The 5,370-nt window shown below is 41.8% G+C and overlaps 1 non-coding gene across 1 annotated transcript; it reads left to right on the forward strand.

The window, feature by feature from the left end:
- The first annotated feature begins 4,688 nt into the window (after positions 1-4,688).
- Positions 4,689-4,852, forward strand: LOC129191743 (U1 spliceosomal RNA). Its single transcript, XR_008573271.1, has one exon. It is a non-coding gene; the product is annotated as a U1 spliceosomal RNA (small nuclear RNA).
- Positions 4,853-5,370: the final 518 nt, after the last annotated feature.

Below are 5,370 nucleotides of genomic sequence, written 5' to 3' on the forward strand. Positions count from 1 at the left end.
TAATATAGGTATTTTAGTAAACACGTTTTTCCCACTCATCTTCTTTAACATTGACCATACATCTCCTATCTTAATTTCCCTTCCTATGGCAGAGCAATAATCCCTCCATGCGTTTTGTTTACTGTTTTTAATTACTCTTCGGGCTATAGCTTTTTTCCTCTGATAATTTATTACATTTTCTTGGCTGAGGTTCTTCCTTAACCTTCCTAATGCGCAATTTCTTTCTTTTACAGCTGTTGTGCACTTTTCATTCCACCATGGAACCATTTTCCTTTCCCCTCCAATTGACTTACACGGTATACTTTTCATTGCTGCCTCTATTATCTTATTTGTGATCTTAACTGTGCATTCCTCTATGCCACCTTCCATTGATATTGAATTTGCTGCTTTACTACATTCCTCCCTGAATTTTCCCCAATCCGCTTTTGAAAAGCACCACTTTTTATGTCTGTGTCTTTCTTTGATATCTACTTCTGCGTTTATTGTACAACTTATCGGAAAATGGTCACTTCCTATACTTGTGGTTTCATTTACATACCATTCACAGGAACTTGCCAAGCTATGTGAGACCAGAGTTAAATCAATGCATGACATTGTATTTGACCGTATATCTATTCTTGTTCCATTTCCCTTGTTTAAGCATACTAACTGTCTGATATCCATGAGTTCTTCTACTACTATTCCATTGTGATCTGTTTGCTTACTTCCCCATAAACTATTATGTGCATTAAAGTCCCCACACCAGATCTCTCTACCACCATGCCTCCTTATTATCTTCTCCATTGTTTCAACATCTAGTAGTTTACAGGGGTTATATATATTAATAATGATTATATTTGTATTTGCTTGATGTATTTCAACAATCACACATTCTATTTCATTTGCTGTTGTTATTCTATTATATATTATTCCATCCCTCACAAATGACTGATCAAAGATGGCGCCCTCCGTGGCAGACGTCTCTGTGACACTCTCCCGTGTTTTTCTATTTTTTGCTATTTTATTGTTCATTTTGGACATTCAACACACTCACGCAGTACATTACAACAGAGAGACACTTTTGAACATCGGCAGGGTTCACCATGAACCTTCATTTAGCCTCTCAGACTTAAAATATCCACATCAAAAAGAGCATCCCGGCGGCAACCGTGGACCCTCTACAGTTTGCATATCGCCAGAACCGGTCCACGGATGATGCAGTCAACACTGCCATCCACACAGCCCTTTCTCACCTACAGGGCCAGGACACATACGTCAGAATGCTATTTATAGACTATAGCTCTGCTTTTAATACAGTCTGCCCCCACAAACTCACAGATAAGCTCCTCACACTTGGCCTGTCTCCCTCCCTCTGTAACTGGGTGTTTAACTTTCTCACAGGCAGGCCCCAGTCAGTCAGAGTCCACAACCGCACATCCAGCTCAAGAATTGTGAGCACTGGGACCCCACAGGGGTGTGTGCTGAGTCCACTCCTCTACACGCTCTTCACCTACGATTGCGTGGCCTCCCAGAACAACACCAGCATCATTAAATTTGCAGATGACACTACAGTCATCGGACTGATCACTGGTGGTGTTGAAACATCATACAGAAGAGAGGTGGCGGACCTCATAGCTTGGTGTCGTGATAACAATCTCCTTCTCAATACAGATAAGACTAAAGAGATGATCATCGACCCAAGAACAAGGGAAAAGGAGCCGCATAGACCCCTGTTTATTGATGAGACTGAGGTGGAGAGGGTGAAAACCTTCAAGTTCCTTGGCACACACATCAGCGAGGACCTCACCTGGTCTCACAACACCCAACAAATTCTGAAGAAGTCCCAAAGGAGACTGTACTTCCTGAGAAGACTGAGGAAATTTGGCATGTCCACCACAATCCTGAGTTGCTTCTACAGATGCACTATCGAAAGTGTCCTTACCGCCTCCATCACTGTTTGGTACGGTAACTGTACAACACGTGATAGGAAGGCACTCCAGCGGGTGATCAAGACCTCACAGAACATTGTTGGGGCAGCCCTCCCCTCACTGCAAGACATTTATAAATCTAGAGTCCTACGCAGAACACACAACCTCATCAAGGACAGCACACATCCACAACACTCATTATTCACACTCCTACCGTCAGGCAGACGCTACAGGAGTTTGAAGTCCAGGACCACAAGGCTGGCAAACAGCTTTTACCCACAGGCCATCAGGCTCCTCAACGAAGCACTCGCACACGCCGCACGCAACACACGCACACACTCATAGCACTTTATTTATTTATTTATTTGTATTATTTACTTGTATTAATGTCTCGTCTGTTGTTGTTGCTTAATTTATTGGTATATATGTTTATGTGTTTATGTTTCTTATGTTCTTATTCTTTCATTTGTTTTCTTTCTTTTCTTGGGAGAATGAACAGAATAAGATTTTCATTGCATGGTATAACTGCTGTTGTACTATGCACATGACAATAAAACTCTCTTGAATCTTGAATCTTGATGTTGCACACCCTCCCCCTTGGTTTTCTTTTCGATCGAATCGCACTGATTCATAGCCATTCAACACATAATCCAGCTGTGGTCTAAGCCACGTTTCTTGCACACATATAATATCAGGTCTTTTGCTACTTTCTGTTATATATTTCTTAAGTTCTTGTCCATTTGCTATTAAACTTCTTGCATTCCATTGTAGGATGTGGAGTACCATTGTGATTTTAATTACCGTTCTGAGGTCCTGCATCATTATGTATAGTCAACATACTATGTATTTCTTCTGCTTTCACGTCTTTGATGTTTAAATATTGTTCTGCCGCTTCCACAACCGTTTTGATCCTGTCACTTTTCCTTTCCTGCCTCGTGGCCACATTGATGACTTTACATATAAAAGCTACAAAGTTCTTTTTATTTACTACTAATGTGTCTTCTTCAATTGCACACTTATGATTACATTTCTGTTGGGGAGCATTCCATTCTGATTGAGATCTTCTATGGTCTGTTCTCTGAGGAAGTCCTACTACTTGTCCTGTCTGGTCTATATGAGTTTCCTGATTCTCTACTGGTTTATTTTGCTTAATTACACACATACCTATATTCTTTACTGCTTCAGCATATGATACCTTATTTTCTCTTTTGTATTTTTGCACTTCTTTGGCATGTCTTTGCACTTCACAGCCGCCATATGCGGCACTATGTTCTCCTCCACAATTGCAACATCTTAGTTTAGCATCGCTAGCACACTTCCCATAGTCATGTTCTCCACCACACTTTGCACACCTTTGCCTCCACTGACATTGCTGTGCTGTGTGTCCCATTCTCTGACATTTGTAACATCTTAGTGGTTGAGGAATGTACTCCCTCACCCTAAAATTCATACATCCTATACGTATGTCTGTCGGTATTGTCTTTTCAAATACAAGTAATACAGACAAACTGTCACTTTTTACTCCTCCTCTGCTGGTTTGGAGTCGTCTAGCTTCTGTTATTTTGCCACCTCTTATTTCTCTCTTCACCTCATCCATGGACATTTCCAACGGTACGTTTGATATAACTCCTCTTATTACTGCTGCCTCTCCTGGTATGTGTACTTTTATTTCTCCTCCATCAAGGTACTTCAATCTCATAATGTTTTCTTGCTGTCTTTTATTTGCTGTCGAAATTAGTATTCTTCTGTTATTGAGCATTTTGGCGTATTTAACTTTCCCTATTTCTTTTTCAATTGCTTTAGTCAGATGAACTGGGTGAAAATGTCCTTTATCTTTGCTCATTGTAATAATAACTTTGTATTCTTCATCTGACTCTTCTTTGCCATTTGTTTTAGCTCGTATTTTTTTCTTTGTTTGTCTTCCATCATGATCTTTCCCGCTGCTTGCTTCTGACCATGACTGTTTCCTTGCTATTTTAACCTGTGTGTACTCCATCTCCTCTGCCTCTTCGTCGCTAACATCATCTGAGCTACAGCCCATTGTTACACTCACGGTACAGTTTGGTTGCACTCGCACTTCAGCTCCCTCCGCTCCACCGCCACCAGCTCTTCGTATCTCTTTTGGTTTGTTGCAGGTCGTGGCGCACCGGTCTCGTCGTACCGGGCCCATATAGGCCGTCGGCCGAGACCTATGCAGTCCACTTCCCACAACCCACCTCCAGTCCAGATATCAAATCTCTCAACTGTATATTCAATACTTATTGTATTCCTTATCTCGCACTTTTCGCGCTTCAATTTTGGCGCCTCGAGCATTCGACAGTCACTTCCGCCTCCTCCGTCACTTCCTTCCCTCCAAATATAAGCTTCATAAGAAGAGTGATTTAAAAAGACTGTCTTACTGTTGTTTCAGCGCTGCACTCTTAAGTGTGGTCAAGTCAAACTCAACAATTGTCAACCGTGTAGTATTTGCTACTCACCACTAGATGGCAGCAGCATTTGCACGTGTTGCTGTGCTAACAAAGGACCAGGAAGTGTCTGTAAAGGGGAGCAGAGACAATTCCTTTTTGTGTGTCGGAAAAGCAGCATTACATGATGGGAAACAGTTGTGTTTAAGAATAATATAAATAATAATAGTTTACTGTGATGCTCAGACAGTGTTGTGGTGTGTTTCGTAGAAGTACACACCCGTCCGGTGTGTGTTTGCTGGTGTGCACACGATGAGCCCATCACTTAACATGGTGTTTGCGTGAAGGACGTGTGTGTTTGAGATGTGTACAACTCATACTTACCTGGCAGGGGAGATACCATGATCAAGAAGGTGGTTCACCCAGGGTGAGGCTCAGCCATTGCACTCCGGTTGTGCTGACCCCTGCGAATTCCCCAAATGTGGGAATCTCGATTGCATAATTTGTGGAAGTGGGGGACTGCGTTCGCGCTCTCCCCTGATCAATTTGTGGGAAACAATTCGTAAATTTGTATGTACTTCGAAAGGTTAAAAAATGGCAGCACCTCTCCGTATTTTATCACTCTATTAATTTAATTGAAAATTACAGGTTCATGTAAAATCCATTAACAGGTATAAGTGCTTCAGTTACAATGCTTCAGACAAGTTTCGGTCATTTCTTTTGCTGATGTGGCTACACAACAGAAGAACAGTCTACCTTCACACCAGCAGGAGGCAGTAGTGTTACAGTGGGTTAATGGTCAAAGAAACAGGAAGTGGTTGCAGTGCGTCACGTGTGTGGGGGGTATCTTTCCAAATTTCTATCAAACTGCTAAACGGTTTATTGTACAGAACATGAGGAGATCCAGCGTGGTTTAAAATGTTTGTTTCTTTATATGTTCACTCCTGATTCGACCTGGAAGACTTTCATGTGATTTGAAACCAGCGTTGTGTTTCTGCTTCGCATTGGTCAGAACTGTACCATGTGAGTTGAGCGTAAGAAAGCAGCATTGCATGATG

Source organism: Dunckerocampus dactyliophorus, chromosome 12 (genome assembly GCF_027744805.1).
Source record: "Dunckerocampus dactyliophorus isolate RoL2022-P2 chromosome 12, RoL_Ddac_1.1, whole genome shotgun sequence".
Classification (NCBI taxonomy): Eukaryota; Metazoa; Chordata; class Actinopteri; order Syngnathiformes; family Syngnathidae; genus Dunckerocampus; species Dunckerocampus dactyliophorus.